Genomic DNA, 20,107 nt, shown 5'->3' on the forward strand with positions numbered 1-20,107 from the left:
CTTTTCAAAGATCTTATACCTTCCATACTCACACTATGGTCCAAGATTGTCCATGAATCTCTCCTTGAAGGCAGAATTCCTGATTGCCTCAAGACTGGCCAAGTAACCCCATACCTTAAAAGCCAAATGCAGACTTAAATGAGCCTAACTACTTTAGGCCCATTTCCAATATCATGACCCTAGCCAAACTACTTGAGAAATGTGTTCACACACAACTGTGTAATCACATCGATCATTTTCAACTCCTTGATCAATTCCAATCAGGTTTCCGAGCGGGTCACAGTACCGAATCTGCTCTGACACACATTACTGATGACGCTCTGAGATTTTTTTGACCAAAATGAAAGTTGCCTACTTACTCCTCTGGATCGGTCAAACATGATAACCTGATTGATCTTCTCGAAAAACGGATGGGCTTATCAGGCACCGTTTTAAATTGGTTTGCCTCATTCCTACACAATAGATCACAGAGAATCAAAGTCAACCATTCCCTTTCTAACAACACCCCGGTCTCAATTGCGGTCCCTCAAGGATCTGCACTATCGCCCACACTCTTCAACCTGTACATGGCACCATTAACGGAAATTCTGAACTGCTCAAACATATATTATCACATGTACGTAGACTACGCTCAAATATACCTACAAATCTTTTCACCTGACGATATCAAAACTGTTAACTCTGTTACCCTTGTGAAAACTCAACATTGGCTAACCCATAATCACCTTATGCTAAATACACTAAAGACAGAATTCCTACTGATTGCCCCCCACAATCCTCCTACCCCGATTCAAGACAGCTATCGGCCCTCAATTGCACTCCACATATTGTGGATTCAACTAGATCTTTAGGCATACCACTTGACAAACACCTGAGTATGAAAGACCACATCAGTGCAAAAGTAGAGGAGCCAATCCTCAGCTCAATACTTTAAGGACAACAAACCGTTCTTGCCTCCTGATAATCTGTAGTTAGCAGTCCAGTCCCTTGTTATCTCCCGTTTGGATTATGGCATTGTGACCCCGGCTGGGCTTCCCAAAGCTCGTCTGGCCCATTTAAGGTCTACCCTGAACTCTGCTGCCAGACTCATAACCGGTTCTAAAAAACGCGATCACATCAAGCCGGACCTAATTCAACTCAAGTGGCTCCCTCTCAAAGCAAGGATTCATCTCAAGATAGCCTGCCTGACACACAAAGCGCTACGCTACAACACTCCAGTCCACCTGGCAAAAAATCTTGTACTATCTGGTTTGAACAAAGCCCTAAGAAGTTCGAATAATCTACTGCTGAAGCCTAAAAAATTTCACAAAAAGAGAACTTGCAACCAATCCTTCTCTGGTCTTGCTCCAAGAATATGGAACTCTCTTCCTCCCAAAATCAGAACTAACCCCTCAATGACCACATTAAAAAAAAGAAGTGAAAGGGTTGTTCCTGAATAGCTACCAGCAATAATAGTCCTGAAATCACCCAAACAATCTGTACTTCCGGTTTACTGCACTGTTTTGTAATGTCCTACGATGCATTTTATACTGCTGTGTACATCCCATGACCTGGGCTATTCTTCAGTCTTCTCCTAGTTAAATTGCTTGCTTTCATGTACAGCGCTCTGATACCCTGATGGGTCATGTTCGCGCTATATAAAACCTCTCAAATAAAATTAAAAAAAATCGATGATAAATAACATAAGATATTTTACATACCATGAAATACCATCACAAGATAAAAAGTAAAATCGCCAACACATAAAACAAATATTAACAACTACTCCCTACGTATCTAATGTGCCTTAATATAGATTTAAAAAACATGAAAAAAATTAAAAATTCTATGTCAAAACGTTTAGTTGGGGGGGGGGGGGGGTCATAAAGAGATTCTACTACTGCTGAGGCAGGGAGAATATATAGCTGTAGACATATTGGTCTCATCTATTTCTGTCAGCACAAAAAAAAAGCTGGATAAATAAATAATGCATGATTAACATCTTGGAGACCGTTATTGCACAGATTACAGATCAGTGGTGAACCATACCATTTCACCAGTAAAGGATTTAAAAGAATCATACCCTGCCTCAATGGTAACCAAAAGCGGCGCGCACTGTGCAACAAGTTCCAAGACATTTAAACCTGTACTTTATTTATCAAGCAGGAATCAATAGCTGGATGGTTACCCTTCTTTGGAATACAAGCTTCCATATCCCTAGAGAAACTTGTATCCCAAGTGGCCTGTTTCAGGATAGCTTTTAATTGATACAGAGATAAAGTAAAAATTAAGGACTGGTTTAAGTGCAGAAAATCAATCGCAGTCAAAGTTTCTAATGATTAATGACCCGTTCTTTAAAACCATATAACATTTCTTTTCAAAGCCAGATCCTAAGTGTACAATAACCACTCTTTGCCAAACCCAAGGCCCAACGCACTACCCTCGTGAGGCCCTGTGCCCAGGTACTTCTCAATCCAAATTGTAGCCTGAGGGTGGGCCCAGAACATGCCAAATTAACTGAGGCTAGACTTTTTAGAATTCAGCCTTCCGTTACGATCAAAAAGCCCCATTTCCCTACATCGATCAATTTGATACCATGCAGTTGTGGACTCGCCCTAAAATAAGTTTTCAATTTAGAGTAGGCTCGCCAAAGTCCCCCGCACTGATGTTTTTTCTTACCTAGGGGTCTTAATGGATGAGCAAATAAAATGGGGGCCATTAATCCATAGGAAAAAGGGGGATCTGGCCCGGGTGAATGCAGCCATTTTTAACTTCGCTTCTAAATTTGGTAAGAGACCAATTGCAGCTATGCTGAAAGTGTACCAAGCAAAAAGTGTTGCTATAGCCAGTTACGAAAGCGAAATTTGGGGGCATACCGCCACAGACTCACTACAGGTGGTTGAGAACACTTTTTTGAAGCTCCTGCTGTGTGTTCCGTGTTGTCTGTCTAACCTGGTGGTCCATGAGGAACTGGGGGTGCCCTATTTATGTGACAATCTGGCACTGCGCCCCCTTGTGTTCTGGCTAAAGTGTTGGATAAATAAAGAATTAACTCTTAGCCACCTGATTTTAAAAGAGTGCATGTCCCTTGACAACGCGTCCCGAATACCGTGACTTAAATACATCAAAAGTAGCTTCGAAGAGTTAGGGCGTGTTGACTTATATTCCAATCCCGAAACTATTGTAAAAAAGAACGTGGAGATAATTAGGGAATCCTTCATTAGTTTAAGGAAACTGGAAAGGGATAAGCGGGAATTGTGGAAATTGAGTGTCCGCACATTTTTAATGCTCAAAACAACGCCATCTACCGAGCCTTATCTTCTGGGGTCTTTATCAAACTATGAGCGGTTTTTATTGACCAGGTTTCGCCTGGATCTTTTTCACCTCCTGCTTGCCAGTCTAAGAGGGTGCGGAAGAGGTCAATTGTTAGCACCCTGTGGCTGCGACGGACAGTCTCCACAGGATTTGCTACATTTTATGTTTTTCTGTAAATTCTTTGCGGTTCCTCGCAGGTACTTTTTAGTCCCTATTTTAAAGAGGATGAATTATAATCAGGCTCGTCCAGCTCTCCTGTATCTCCAACTGTTGAAGGTGGATTGTATATTTTTCATTGTTGGCTACTTAAAATCCACTGTGACAACTAGCGCTTGTTTGGATATCCAGCTATTTGATTGAGGATCCACAAAGGAGATACAAGTCTATGAGGATCAGAATATCCTGGTAGAGCAGTATTAATCTAAGGGGGATACAGCTTGACTCTGCATTGTGCACTATATTGCTAGAGGTTAATATGGGAGGTTGTGCAATAGATTCTTATCACATTGTACCGTGTTTGTTATTGCATGGAAACATGTTTTTAATGTAATTTGGTTCTCTTGCAACTTTTATGGTTTTATCTATGTGAAACCGAATAAAGTTTATTTGATTTGATTTGATACCATACAGCAAGGAGGCAGGGAATTTTGCACGAAAGACCTCCAATAAAGGTGTAAAATGTCTTCTCCCGGTAGACCTGTAAAGGGATTCCAAGCTTTTCCCCTGAGTGGTGGCTTTAGATATTTTCTATATGGGCTTTATCGCTTAGGTTGCCACACACTATTTTTCCTAGAAAGGTATATGATTTTACAAGTTCCAATTTTTGTCCACCTACAAACCATATAAAGTTTAAATATTGTGACTTCTTTCGCCCATGCATGCACATAATTTTACTTTTTGATATATTGATCTTTAGATGGTGAGCCTCAGAGAATTGTTTGGGTGCTTGCAGACAACTATTTAATCCCTTAGGGGTCAAATCAAAGGTAATTATGTTGTCTGCATAGAGTAGACACGCAATCGATTTCCCCCAATTGCTGATGCAATGCCCTCACTTTGGGCCAGATAATCAGGGAGATCTGAAATATATAGGGAAAAGAGCAGGGGTGTCATTAAGCATCCTTGTTTAAATCCATTTGCAGTGGGGATAGCTGGCGAAAGACCTCGGTCTCCCCCACTAAAACTCTACACCAGGTATCGGGATGGAGGGCACAAACTAACTCCAAAAGTGTGCTCGGCATGCCCAAGTTTAAAAGCTTAGTCCACAGGAAAGGGCAATCTACTTTGTTGATGGCTCTGGAGAAGTCAATAAAAGCAGTATACACCATTCCTCCTCTAATTTTAACATATTTTTCATTTATTACCTGGAGGGCGATCAAATTATAAATCGTTCCGTGTTAAGTCCTAAATCCAGTTTGCTTGATAGGTAAAATAGTATCGGCATCTGCCCCATCGCTAATTTGGGTCAAGAGGCATTTAGCGAAGACTTTACCCATCGCTTCAAGAAGTGCAATCTGACGATAGTCTTGAAGAAGGCCACAGTCTCCTTTCTTAAATAGTGGAACTATGATACTTCCATTCCTGGAGAGGAGAACCATTTTTCTTTCATAACAGTGCTTAAAAACTGGGCAAAGGATTTTACGCCAAAGTGTACTATTTTGTTTTATGACCGTGATTGGTATTTCATCGGTGCCCATTGCCTCTGAAGTACTCATTTCCCTGATCACCATTTCATTTTCAGGAGGCAATCCCTACAAGTTATAGCCTTCCTTTAACATAGGGTACTTAATTGCGCCCTCATTTTTTGCATAGAGTCCCTGAGTAAAACTAACCAATTTATATTCAATAGCGACAGGGAGTGATTGAGCTCTGGCTCCACAACCCTCCGCCTCTAGAGACCAAAATGCCCTTATCTGGCCTTTTGAAACTGCTTCCCTAAGTTTTTTCCTGATACTGTCTTCCTTCTCCCTTCTTAATCTGGCCTTTACCCGATTCCTCCTCCTTTTAATTCTATATCTTTCAGAGATATAGTTCAGATACTGTTCCCTGACTAGAGTATTTATTTGATAATTTAACGAAAGAAGGGATTGGAGACCCCATTAAAACATTTCCTTCGGTTCACATATCTTGCAGTTTCCGCTACTTGTATAAGTGCATTAAAACTTTCTATTACTTTTCCTGCCCAATTGGGGAGCTTCTCTAAAGTAGCCTCTAGGATGCCATTGAGGCCTAGAATAGCCCTGTTATCCCAATGGCATCTCCCTGTTTTCTTACCAAAGCTAACAGACTCATCATCTAATACCCAAGGGTCAAGAGGAGACAAATTAAAATTCATAAGGAGAGTTAATAGCTTATGATCACTAAAAAAAGGAATCAGAAACCTTTAAGTCTCACAGCAAGACAAAAGAAACGCTTCCCTCCACCATGTAGTCCAAAATTAACTCTCACCTAGAAGTTTTAATGTAAAAGCTGCTTGTGCATCAGAAGGAAGTCTCCCATTTACTATAACACCATCAACCTTTTTCAATTCAACCGCAAACATTTTCCCTCTCTTATTAGTTCTTATTTTGGGGGGAAAAAGAGCTTCTGGGATCTGCTTGGATTCCTCTTTTTCGTTATCCCGAAACCTATCTAATATAAAAGTCGAAATTCTACAATTCAATTCCCCCTACCAAAATTATGTGTGGTGGAGTTTCTTCATCATCATCTTTTTTGATATAGGAGAATGCCTCACTTAAGAAGGCATCGTGAGAGGCATCTGGCGGAATATAGGCATTTATCAGTATCAACGGAGGTCTTCTCACATTTCCATCAGAGTTAGATAAAATTACTGACAGAAATAAATTGCTTTATAGCAATCATATTTCCATTGGATCTTATTAGACAATATACAGCCCCCACCCCCCTCCCTTTGTGTGTCCCCTCCTGGAAGGTGTTGCTTTGCCGTCTAAAGTGAGAAAGTCCTTACAACTCAAATCATCCGTGCACCAGGTCTCCTGGATACACACCACATCGGCTTCTAAAGAACTCAAATAGTGCAACTTCTCCCTACTCTTCTTTATTTCTGCCGCATTCCAGGATATTATTTTTAATTCATTGCTAGTAGGATGGATAATGTGAGTGGCTACTATTAGAAACACTTCACACTTCACAATGCACAGGGTAACCAATTCCATTTGGGGCTCTCATCTTTAGAATTCCACTGAAGAGAAAGTAGGGTAATTCTCTAATTGACACTTGTCTACCATATTTATCTATGCAGATTTTTATTTCCTTTGCATCAGACTGTGATCCTGCTGACTATTAGTAATTGGGATAGCAAAAACCTATTATCCAAGGCGATATATAAGGCTTCTTCAAAAATTGGGACAACATCACTCCCCCTACTTTGAAGACCTTTTGACCATTTTAAGATCAAATTTACAGTAATTTTGGAATTGAAAATTACCCTAGACTTATGACCAACTTCAGTGGTTAAGAGTGACTAAATTTATGTCACTACCTTGAATAAGTCAGATTTGCGATCTCCAAGAAACATTTACGCATGAGGTCTCATTTAATATTAAATCTGCATCAAACAAGGGGATAAAATCCAATCTATAGGTATCCACATTACTCCAGGCAGGTTCTACACTAACTAACTCTGAATAATCTTTCATTTTATCAGAATCGGGAAACAGGGCAGCCCAAGGGTTTAGTATGGATGGAATATGGCTAAAGGGCCATCTTTGTTCTACCGTTGTAACTACTAGAGGCCCCTCAACTGGTGCATTAGCATAACCAGTTTTGGCAGCCGGAATGTTGAAGGGGGTGTGATAGAGATGGACGGTGCCTCATATGCCGCCATAGACTCCACTGTTAATACTTCATCCGGTAGGATCACAAAGTCAATTTCCGGCCCAATATCTTGTGGAGCTGTTTGCAGAGGTTGTATTAAGGCCTCCGTACTAGTTATAACCTCCCGTTTACTCCACACCAGATTCTCCTTTGCCTTTTTTGGAATATCTGCATATTGATTTAGTCTTTTTCCCTCTCTTTTCCTTCCTCCCTATCTCCTTCAAGTGAGAGGCCCCTAAATCTTCATATTTTCCACAGCTTCACTGGGATTTAAAAATAGGAAACACTTCCTGGTCTGCCCTTCTAGATAAGTCCTCCAAGCTTTTTACTTTTGGAATGGTGTCTGAAGTAGCTTGTATGACTTTGGGTATCAGTTCAGGAGGCCTCTCGGACATAACAGCTTTATTAGCTATCTTGTTGCATCGAGGATTACCAACCTAGGTATTAGAAACAATTTGAGTACCAGCGTCCACATCTACATAACCAAATCCATTCACTGATACCCCTCCATTTGCACTTGTTCTACTTTGTCATTTGGACCTATCTCCCTTTTCTGTTTACTTCTTAACAGCTCCTTTAGTATTTGAGTTACTGTTTCCAAAACACAGCCGGAACCTCCCACACATCTTTCTAGTAACTTTAAAATAGAGGTAATAATCGTTCTAGGCATACTAACTAATCCAAGACTATTATCTCTCTCCTTAGAGGTTGGCTAGGTTGGATGTCACTTGTGTCTAAATCAGGAGTCAGAGAGAGGTGTGATCTCAAGAAAGAGTTATTAGAGGGAGTACTGCTGAATAATTTCAGTCCTACAGGGGCTTTTGCAGCCGGGGTATCTACAATCTCTACAAGCTCTATGACCTTACTAGTATCATGGGAGATGTATCTGCTACAGAGCTCCATATCCAAATCGGGTAGGGTAAAGTCCCTATTCTGGACGTCCTCTACTAACCGAAGACCAAGGGGCTCTTTAGTAATTACATGAGGGGTTCTATGTGGGTTTCCATTTGCCATCTCTGATGATGGCAAGAGAGGACCTGAAAATATATAAAGGGAGGTAGAGCTATTTGGACCCCCAGAGCCCCGTACTGGATCTTTCTGGAATTCTGGTTGTTCCCCTCCCACAGAATCAGCTCAAATAGTATGCAATTTAAGACTCCCATCAGCAATAGTGTCAATAACTTCATTGATATCATCATTCATAATCACATTAGCCCTCCCATTCAAATCAGTCAATACATTTGTTTCTACTTGGGGATTGCTCTCATTTTCCCATAAGCTGAAGTTTTGGCTTTTTCCTTTAAGCAGCGTAACAGGAGCGTCTTCGTTCCGAAGGGGATTAGATTTGGTCTTTACACAAGCTCTGCCAGGAAGCAAACAAACCAGATCTCAACTTTCTTGCTGTCATCCTTTGTATAAGTCAGGCACAAAATCAGCTGCGTAAAGTACCATACGCAGGTATACTTGATGTAGTCCTATTCCAAGTCCCTTTAATATCAGGATGAGGCAGCTGTGCACACACAACAATAGACTGTTAGCCAAATATGGGACATGCAGCATGTAACTGAGTTAAGTGTGGCGTATGCTCTCCCCAGAAGTATCTATGCCCTTCATGAGTTTTTTAACTCCTTGCACGATAGGCAAGTTTTTTTTAAATTGGTGCCTGCTGCTTTTGTGCCTACTGGAAGATGACCGCGGCCATGGAGCCTTTCATACACCCACCCTCCTGGTCTGACCTTGCTTGCCCCTCCGTGCACCAAGAACTCCCTCCTCTTAGTTCTTGCCCTCCTTCAAGGTACTGCTGATTGCACTTAGAGCCACACCAACCACGCCGTTTAAAAGGGATACTCAAGTCCTGGATAAATCTAAGCAATGCTCCTCTGGTTCTTGGTGGTCTCCAAACAGCTATTGCAGTTATATAGGAGGAAGCAGAGTAGGGGAGGGCTTCTAATAGCTAAATAAGCACAGTGCGTTCATTTAGCACTTTTTTGGACCTTCTGCGAGCCATCAGGCATTGGGCCCACTCCTCTTTCCTCACACCAATGGGGAAAATGGGCACGCCAAAGTAAAACACTCCCCCTACTGCTTGCCTCTCTGTTCTTTGGGGCTGAGGCCGTGGGACAGAATTCCTCTAAGTGAAGCCACTTCTCACCTCTGTGGGGCCTGTGAGTGAGGGCTCTGTGGGGCCGTAGCCATAGCTCTGTTTCCAGTGCAGCCTCCCCAGCCCTCCCCACGAGGGACGCCTCTGCCTTCTCTGCTGCCAAGATTGACTCTGCGCTGGCAGCGCGCCTCACCCAAGATCCAGGATGGCACTCTCGTGGTGAGGCGAGGTGAGGCTGCAGGGCATCCAAAATAGCAGAGCATCTGGAGTCAGCTAGTTTTCAGTGGGCTGAGTTAAGCGTGGCCCAGCAGTCGCAGGTTACGGTCAGCGGAATCAGTGCGACCCGACACAAATGTTATTTAAAAAAATAAATAAATCATGATAAGTCAAATGTTTTGATTCTGTTCTGTGCATGTCAAATTTCAATTCCCCAAATGTCAGCTATTCATTTCATGCGATTCCTTACTAGATCCAAAGACTGCACTCAATTTGACAAGACCCGATCACAGTGCGGCGCTGAATATCCACTAGCCAATTGCAGCGTGAAAGCACACCAATCAGCCATTGGCAGCGTGAAACACTCTGACGTACTATCTCACTCCTCGCAGAAGTCACCCTCCCTTACTATTTTCCTCACATTCACACACAACTTTCTTGTTTGCTCTACTAAAATAAATAGAGTATTACAACCACTTGAGTTTGCTACACTCGCAAGTGAATTCTCTGCCAGTGAAAAATCACACAGATAAATGCAGTTTCCCCCGTTTGCGCAATAAGGTTCCACTAACATTAACCAAGATTGATCAAACACAACAGCTTGTCCCTATTTTTACAGGTGCAAGTGATGGTACCTCACACTCCACATCTAAAATCTCTGCAGACCAGTTTAAAACTTTTGCTATCATTCCGGGACCTTTCGACTTTGAGCATGAAACTCAACTTCTTCTCTTCAACTTATGGATGCCTCTATTACTCAGCAAAACCAAAGGAAATGATGGACGGAGTGTTGAACATTGCAAGCACTCACCCCCAGTCAACTGATCTGGGTTTAATCCATCACCGTTCTTTGTTCGCCATAAGTTGGCAGGGTATGCTCAGACGTGAGTCCCTTGCTCACTTTGCCACTGGATTCAAGCAAGCCTGGCTGAAGACGGCTGAAATGCCAGAAACCGGTCCTAGGAAGCTTGTTTCCGGTCCAGGGAAGACATGGCTTGGCAGTTCGGGCTGGACTGTTCCCATGAGGCACAGGGTCAGACTGATTTGCATATGGCCATGTCCGAACTGGGGTGGCAGAGTGGGCTAAAGAACGGTGATGGATTAAACCCAGATCAGTTGACTGGGGGTGAGTGCTTGCAATGTTCAACACTCCGTCCATCATTTCCTTTGGTTTTTGCCTCTATTACTCAATCACGCAACTCAAAAGAAAGAGGTTCTATATTTTCAGTCAATGACAAGAAGTTGTATTAGTTTACAAAATCTTTACCTTAAAAGTATTAGTATGGTTTTATCATCTTTATTCCAGTTAGTCCAGATTACAGAAAGGTCAAATAAAAGATTGATTAGTGACAGCATAAATCAAACAAAGTGTTCCATAAAGGAGATTGGTCACTAGCTAGTTAACGGAGCATAACCTACCCTAATTACAAAACCCATGAAGATTTCCTTCTAGAAACTCAGCTGAGTTCCCCACATCTGCAGTAGCAACCATTAAAATAAATCAGCGATAAAAGAATGATCGTTGCAGTAGCACTGATCAAGAAGAGTCCGGACAAAAGAGGTAAAGTCACTGTCAGCAGTAGTTTGCAGCAAAGAGGACAGAGGTCTGGGTAAGAAAATGATGAATCTCTCCTCTCTACCTAGAAACACTTGATTATAAAATAAAAATGCACAATAATGTATTGGAAATGAGTAGGTGCATGATGCACTTAGCCAATGGAAACTGCTCAACCAATGGTGACATCAACATCTACTGCTTCTTCTACGTATTCCCATGGTAAACATTCACGCTGGTACCTAATAAATTCAATGTTGCAAATATGGAAACATGGAGGAAATTTCTCATGGGAACCTTTTTACCTAAAGGATTAGCTGCGTTCATTGTCCCATTGTGAATACAAAAGGCTAAATAAATGCAATGAAACCAATCTATTGACAACGTCCTGGTTAAGCATACATAAAATGTATATAAATTATTTTTAATTCCAACAGTCTATACATTATGAATCCACAGCAAAGTTCATTGTTAAAACGGAGTAAACTAATATGGTATGTTGAAGAAAAAGAACATCGTTTTGAAGTCAACACATTCTCTAGTAGAAGGCTGGTGCTAGGCAAAACATTATAAATAAATGTTTATTTAACTTTGAGCAACAGTCAAAGAAAAATGGTATGGGCCTAGTTACTGAAGCACATTGAGAATGATAGCCTACTACATTTTTCTTCATGTTAATTTTCCCTACACGTTTAAAGCAAGCACTTTTCCCCAAACGTGTGATTTTCTTATGTATTCTTTGAGCAGAGTTAAAAAGTACATTTCAAAAGTGATTCTTACACTTTTAAAGCAGGCACATTTTCCTACGAGTTATTTTTCTATGCGAAATTTTCTGCAAAGATTTAAATGCATTCTCAGGTGAAATCCTAATGCGGTGTGCAAGTCGAAATTTGATTTTAAAATGTATTTCTTGCATCATTCTCTCCATAGAATTCAGCACCATGGCAGCAAACAGGAGGTTACTACACAAGTATGGGTGGTCAGGAGTGGAGCAGAGCACGATCCGTAGACCACTCCTCATTGACATGCCCCTCAATTGGTCTTAAGGTCCAATTTTGACCATGAGTAACATAGCTAATCTCCTATTGACACATGTAATGCAACTGGTGCTATGTAAAGCGCTCTGATACCCAATTCGGGTCAAGTTCGCGCTATATAAAACTCTGTGACATAACAAGGCGAGCCAAGCAAAACACAGAGCATCTTTCGCATGAGCTCTGTTGCTTACATTCCTCTTGTCCCGACCTCCTCCCAGCGTTTGGTTAGATTTGTCAGTGGTCCTATTTGCAAAAATCGGTTAATTATTTGGAACAAAAATGTTGAATGATTTTCTGAGTACGAATTTTCGTGTTAGTGCCAAACCACATTAATTTTAAACGTAAAGAATCTGATGTCATTTGAGTTGAAACCAAAACCAATGGACCTGCAATACTTAAATGAAGGTAAAGACACTTGAGTGGTTGTAGTAAAAGATAAACTGCTTGGGCTGTTGTCGGATTGAGAACATTGTATGAAACCTTACTTTCCCCAGCCGACACTGCCACTTGCACTGTACAAGATAAAAAAAAATAGCTGTCCCAATAATTGTGGCCAAAGTTTTATTTTTGCGGTGACATTCCCTAACGGGTCAGATACTTACTGAATGATGCCGACCTATTACAGTAAGGGATAATGCGCAGCAACCACTTGTGTGATATTGTCCTGCGGAAAATGGTGTTATTGTGAAAACACGTGTGACAAGTTCCTCCACTCTGGCTGGATTTGTTAGTATTCACGGAGACAGAGACCCCCTTATCCGTGTAGGTGTCAGAAAATTCCACGTCTGTGTCAACATTTTTACCTGTTCACCCAATTTTTTTTCTAAACAATTAACAACCTACGAATATCACATTTACCCAACATTATAATATAAAGTTTTTGAATCCTTGATCAGTGTGTAACTTATGTATAGAACACAAACATGTACACAGTGACTTTAAAGGCGGCTGTGCACAGCCTCAGCTTTAACGCTTTTCGAAGATGAACAAGCCGGCTCACCCGTGCTCTCCACACCGAGTGATGTTCAAAGGGCGCCTGTAAGCCGAGCGCACGTGAGCATGCGCGGCTGGGCATACATGCGCCTGTAAGCCGAGCACGCGTGAGCGTGCGCGGCTGGGCATACATGCGCCTGTAAGCCGAGCACGCGTGAGCGTGCGCGGCTGGGCATACATGCGCCTGTAAGTCGGCGCACGTGACCGTGCGCGGCTGGGCATGCATGCGCCTGTAAGCCGAGCGCACGTGAGCATGCGCGGCTGGGCATACATGCGCCTGTAAGCCGAGCACGCGTGAGCATGCGCGTTCATCCGGCCCGTGTAAGGACAGGGTGACTGATTGCAGTGAGTGCCCGAGGTCAGCAGTCACACATGGCAGAAAGACGCGCCCATAAGACTGCGCCTCGTAGAAGTGTCTCGTGGGCAATCTTCAGAAACGGACGATTAATCAGTTTAAACTATAAATATATCAAAGTCTATGTCAGAAAGGTCTGAATAGGTCAGCTTCCTCAATGCTGTATTTTTTTGCTCAATCTTCCGGCTGTCGGCGGACACCTTCGTATAGGGTTGGACGAGGCTCGTATTTATTAAAACATTCACGCAGTGGCTGTCAAGCTTACCCCAACCGAGCATATGCACACTTTACCTTTGTATAGGACGTATTCTGTGAAGGAGAAAACGTTAGTTTAAGGGATGCGCCAAAGGAACCTGCACTGTTGTAAGATGCTGAACTGTACTGGAAACGCGTCTGGCATTTTATATCATACAGATCAGTACTGTGAAGCCAAACCACCCATGTGCTCTTCTGCAATAAACTTATCATGTTAACCACTATAATGGGGCCTTTGCGCAAAGCATTTATCTCGAGGCTTCATGTAAGCAAATCTATCCTGTGATGCCTCATTTTTGGGAATGCCCAGCTCCTCGGTGCTATAATTGTTAAATAGAACAATAATATAAACATAGGGGAGAATATGCATTCGTGACAAAAGGTAAAACGTGACGTTTACGTTTTATAACGACACATAAGCAAAATTGCTCAGTCATCTTCTATGGAAAGATGTAAGCGAAGTCACTGTTACGGCTTTTAAACGGCATGGTCAGTCTGTTCAAGTTGGCCACATGGCAGAAATTAACTCCGATGGCACAAGTATTCCTAGTTCTGCGAAGATAACTTTATTTTCGGGAAATTGATGTGCAAATAAAGAGTCATCTTACCATCTACTCTCTCTTAACTTCTATTTTTTTTAAAAAAAAGCCTTCCTTTTGGCTAAATACATTTTTGGAAATCAAAGTTTAACCTTTAATTAACCTTTCAAGATTTATATGTACTGATGAAGGATGCATGAGCACAACTACTCGAAGGAGATGAAGAATAGGTCAATGCACACAAGTGGTTAATTTGTAAACAAAAAAAATATAAAAAATTGCTGGGGCTCTTGCGAGGAGCAGCTTGCAACAGCCCATTTCTCCTGTTCGCGCCGCCCAAAACAGAACCAACTTCTAATCATGAAAGTGGGGAGAGGGTGTGGAGTAGTGGCCAGAGCTGCCGACTTCAGAGCTAGTTCGAGTCCCGGCAGTTGGCTCTTTATGTGATTCTGGGCAAATCACTTAATCTCCCTGTGCCTACCATAAATGAATGTGTCCTTAACTGGTGCTCGTGAAAACTGCAGGTGTTGGTGATTAAGTGCCAGAGCTCAGCACCGGAAACCACCGGCTCAAATTAGCTGGCTTTAGCGCTGGTGGCGCTCAGTGCGACAATCACTTTTGGCGCCCCCACGTCCAATGACCGGCTCCTCGGATTCTCTTCCCACCACCTGCAAAAGTGCCCCTCATCTCTCCTTCAAAGATATTGCTAAACACAGCGCCCTCCTCAACAGGTCAGAGTCCAGTTGCGCTGCACTAAAGCCCGCACTGACTGCTTGACCCCTAAAAGAAGTTAAAAGCAATCTTGAAATCAGCAGAAAGATCATGTGTGTGGTCAATAGGAGGAGCAGTCCACCTGTTTTTAGTTCTGAGTTAGCCAGTACCTTTTGATTTAAAAATGATATCTATAATATTGTTACCTAATAGTGGCTTTCAGTCAGCCCTCTTCATTTGTTTGTCTGTTCAGCCATTGACTAACTTTCACAAAGAGCAAGTGCGCACACGGTGTGCTTTTTGAGACCCAAAAATATGTTTTACATTTAGACTTTAAAAAAAAAATGAATGGGGGCCCAGCAGCTTCCTTAACAATAACATTCAGCAAAAACTACGTCACAACAAAGCACACACTGAGAATGGTAACCCCAGACTTATTGGCTTTGACAATGCTGATTTGTTTTGGGCTCACAACAGCATGATATTCTCAGCCCTCAGTTTGCCTTCCTTGGCCTCCACAATCCACTTGGTGTATTTGCCTGCTTTACGATGTGAGCACAGTTAACCAAGTACACAAGGGGTTATTTGCCCATTCAAATGGCCTGTTGTGTGGATATGCAAAGTACTCAATACGGCAGGCAGACACAATGGGCCGGTTGTTTGAAGAGCCCCACACTTCCAACTGTGCATAGCCGAAGAACTGCCAAGGTGTTAAGAAGCCTTCAGGGCGGACGCGTTCATACATTGCATGCTGTTTCCCTCACGGGGCGCACCTTTGACCCTCCCTGCCCCTGCGTATGAACATTATGCCACATTTTACTGCTTCCTCAATCTGCCTGAAGCCGGGAGGGTCTTTGAACTGAACACCTCAGAGTGGAACAGCAACTAACCCTCACCGTCGTGCAAGGCGTCTTTAAAAAAAACCAAAAAAAAACTTTTAGCAGGTGTTTCATTGGGCGTTTTGGAAAGCCCGCATGTTGTGACGTATTAGCATCCGTAGAACTAAGCACCCTTAGAGGGGCGAGAAAGAGACACGTCTTAGAAGCCTATGGGTGACTAAACGACACATCTGTGTTTGACCAGCCGAGGCGCTGAAAAGAGCCCGTTCCCTCATGCACAGCGGACCAGTCTGAAGTTTGATTTGTGCAGGAGGCCTGTTTGGACCAGATAACGGGTCCGACGCTTTCATGTATTAGGAATACCAGGCGGGGGACTAGCTTCAAACAGGTTATTCTGAATGAAAGACTAGGAATAAACGATGAGACGGATTGCACCGTTCAGAACACCGTTGGATCGCATATCTTTTGAAGAGGACAGTTTGAAAGGCACATAGTAAAACGATATTTGCCAACAAGACCTTTTCAGTAATTTGTTTATTTTATGAATTTAGTACACGTTTGTTTTGGGCCTCAAAATGGGAAGCGTAGCTAGCCATGGTGCAGCAGGTGCGGTTGTGCCGGGCCCATGACAGTGAGGGTCCCTCTGCAGCGGCCCCTATTATAGACCATCTTACTTTTCAAAATGGCGATAGGATGCGTCTTATATGCCAACACTTGCTTATTGCTACTCAGGACCAAAGTACTTTCAGTGGGAAAGGATACATCTTGTGCTCCACAGCCGAGTTGTTCTGAACACGAACTGTAATCATTTGCAACAATTCTGTATCAAACTACGGTCGTCGTGTGATTCTTTGTCTTGTAAACAGCAGTTCTCATACTCTTTCAGTGACGTCAACGTTTAGCTTTATTTGAGAACGTTCCTTTCAAGTGAGCGCGCACTCAGGGCACCGAATATGTGAAAGCGGGGACTTTACTAAAACTTAAAGTAGAAACGTATATACTAGTATTCCTTTTAGCTTTACCTTTTTACTTTTTTATTACTTTATTCAAATAACAAGCATTGGCAAAGCCAACAGAGCTGGCTTTTGCGAAAGTTGGAGCTATTGGCTTTGTAAATTACAATGTTTTTTACCCATGTGTTATGGAGCGGAGCTGATGTATGTGGTGTGGAGTGAAACCATGTGGGCTGGATTGGAATTGCTAGTTGTGGAATTGTGTGGTGTGGAGTAGATTTGTGTAGTGGAATTATGTGGATAGTATATGTGGTATTGAGTTGGGTTGTGTGATATGTATGTTTGAAAGTGCACTGTGGGAAGTGTGTAATTTGAGCTGATGGTTTCTGGGGGCACCTTCACTCATTTTTGGGGACTGGCACTTATTTTCCCTCAAAGATTTTGAATCGAAGCAAAAGAGAAGAGGACAAAACGGGGGAAGGAGAAGTAAGAGAAGGACGATCAAGCAGTGACAAAGGAGAAAGCAGTTATGGAAAAAAAGAACCTGCAAGAGCGCTATTAAGAGGCAGCGGGTGTCTGTGGTGGATTAAAGAGGCATAAGTTGGAGCCAAGACTATGGAGCTTTGGTATTCATTACCCCGACATTCAATAGCGACGGTTACGGGCTTCTAAGCAAAGAAATAAGAAATTAGTGCTTCTTGTCACTTATTTATTACAAATTAAGCACTGACTGCATATCAAAGAGGAGAGTTCTGTTGTTAGCATACTTTCTTCTTGCAAAAGAGGGGTACTGTAAAGTGTCTTGGACCCATAGTTTAGCAGTGCATGCTCGATGATGGACAAGTGGGTGGTGTGAGGGTGTGTTTCGAGAAAGGATGAGAAACTGGGATTTAGAGTCAGGAGGAGACTTAGCCAGTACTGAGAACCCGCAAGCTCCTGAGAAAATGCTTTAACTAATATTTTCTGCAGCTGCCACAAAGAGGTTGTACTTTTCTGCATGTCTGTCATCAAGGGCAATTGCGCTGTTTCTGCCAACATTTGAGTACTTCAAATGGATAACTCTGGGGGGCAGCGGACAGCTTTTGATCTCCCACTGTTAATTATTGCAAGAGGTAACATTTACATCGACGGAAAACTGACGTATTATTACTCTGTGGCTTGATAAAAAAAAATCTCCTATTTTGTGCATTATAAAATGAGCGTTTTAAAAATGGTTGGAATACGTAATTCTCTTCCGCATTGTTGCTGTACCGATGAGGTTTCCATAAAAGACCATGAGGAAACGGGTTATTTTTAAGCCAATCAGGTAAACTCTTTTCGTGGCATGACTGTGCAAGCAAACGGAGTGTAGCAAGAAGAAAAGTGGGGCTCATTACCAACTGCGGCAGGGGGGGGGGGGGGGGGGGGGGAATGTCCTGACATAACCATTTCGACTCTTGAAACATTTTTTTAAAGAAATTCTCATATTTGTTTGCAGCATGGAAGGAATGGTGTCATTTTGTAATACTCGGGTTTGTGAATTACTTCTGAAAATGTCATTAAGAAATTACTGATAATATTAACAAGCACTAGAAACGTCAGTTCGATGACTTCACATTAACCTTGACAGTGGCGAATAAAAACATCCTGGCTGCAGTGCACAGCAGCGAAACAAGCACTAAATACCACTTGGCCAATCACAGTCCCCGCTGTCACTCTGGAGCCAATAAATTACGATCATGTAGTAATGTCATGCGAGTAAGTGCAGAAACACATTAGGCAGATGTGTAACGCTCACACCAAAAACGCTCTTCAACCACTGAGAGACAGTGAAAAATACCACGTCCCAACCAAATGAAAATTATCCAATAAGAAATAATGCTTGTTGCCTACAAAACATAAGTAAACGCAGTGCCGCTACTTAACTGTGTTTGGCAGAGTACATCACATCAACGGCAGTCAAGTTCGGCGTGCAGTAAGTAAAGAATCTGATTTCAAGTCTAGCGTGTTGTAAGTACTGGTCGGCCTTGCCCTCACAGTAAACTAGAGTGTGACCCACCACACGCAGCACACATGCGCATAAATTAAAACACAACCATATGATAAATTGTCAAGACAAGATGTCACATGCACAAAGTCACGCACTTTTTAAAGACCTGAAGCCTGTTTCCATTCAACTCATCCAATACCTCGTAAATCACTGCATCGCCGAGCCATGTCTGCACCAAACCTTGGTGCCCAGACATCCATACTACAAGTAAGCGTGTCCAAAATACCACCGAACACCAGCAACTATATTACCCAACAAAAACTAAAAAAATGTGTTTAATCCTTCAGCCAAAGAGCGCAAGTGTAAATAGCGGCGTCTTGGTGCACATGCACCTACTATCTAGCTAATCAGCTGGAAGCTCAGGGAAAGAAGAATTCCAGACCTGTTTTAAAGTCGGAGGGCTGAGTGACTAAAATGTGTTTAATCACTTCCGAAGGACCCAACTGACGGGAGCAGTTGTGGGCATCCGATGTTGAGTGAATGGAGGGGGCGAGGAGAAAAGTTTAAATGAAACACTGAGGCTGAACACACATCATAGGGTAACACGAGCAGGAAAGAAGTAAAAAAAAATAGTCTTCCAAACAAAAGATAAACAACCAAAGCGTAATGATACAGTACTTGGTCCCTGCTCTGTGGGAGAAATCAGAAAGACAAAAAGGAGGGACAAAGAGAAGGCTTGACAACTAGCAAGCAAGGATTTTTAAAGGACACTGAAACAAATAAAAATCAGTGGGCGGGCTGTAAGCCCACAAAGAAGTATACTAAAGTATACAAGAGGACTCGAATGCTCGACATAAAACAGGGGCTAGTGGTATAATACTGAACATTCTCCCCTAACCAGGGAAGCATATCACATTCACACTTCAGTGATACGAACAGCTGACCATGTGGGTGTCCTCTGGACGCATGCAAGTCACATTTACAAGGTTATTGTCCGTCCATCCATGTATTCCTTCGCATAGATTGAGAGACAGGTTCAAGCCTTCTATTTATCTTGTTATGGTAGCAGGGTTCCTGCCAGAGCATTCAATGTCCTGTCGAAAAGATCCAGTAAAACACATCAGCTGAACTGCTGTAGTTCCAGCTAGAAGTGACTTTATTAATGGGCAGTGCCATGTGTATTACCATAGTCCTTGCTGCAAAGCTGAGGTTTGGCCACCTCAGTCTGCATGACGTGTCAAAGGTTTGCTACACAATACCAGGAAGGAAGGATCCTTTCCTTTTCCAAGTAGTAACACTGTAGAGTGAGTCAATGTACTTAAGTTTTCTTCCCTGAAACAGTACACCTCAATGTTCTACCTAGTTTATGCCTTTCAATTTCAGGGCAGGCGCAAGGAGTTGAAGGACAGAGTGCTGAACCTTTTCAGGCACTCACCCCCAGTCACAGATCTGG

General features: G+C 42.5%; 1 protein-coding gene across 2 annotated transcripts in view; it reads left to right on the top strand.

Annotated features, from left to right (window-relative positions):
• The window catches only part of BRF1 (BRF1 general transcription factor IIIB subunit), a 1,136,639-nt gene that overhangs the window by 629,525 nt on the left and 487,007 nt on the right, over nucleotides 1–20,107 (top strand). The window lies entirely within an intron of this gene.

Source organism: Triturus cristatus, chromosome 9 (genome assembly GCF_964204655.1).
Source record: "Triturus cristatus chromosome 9, aTriCri1.1, whole genome shotgun sequence".
Lineage (NCBI taxonomy): Eukaryota > Metazoa > Chordata > Amphibia > Caudata > Salamandridae > Triturus > Triturus cristatus.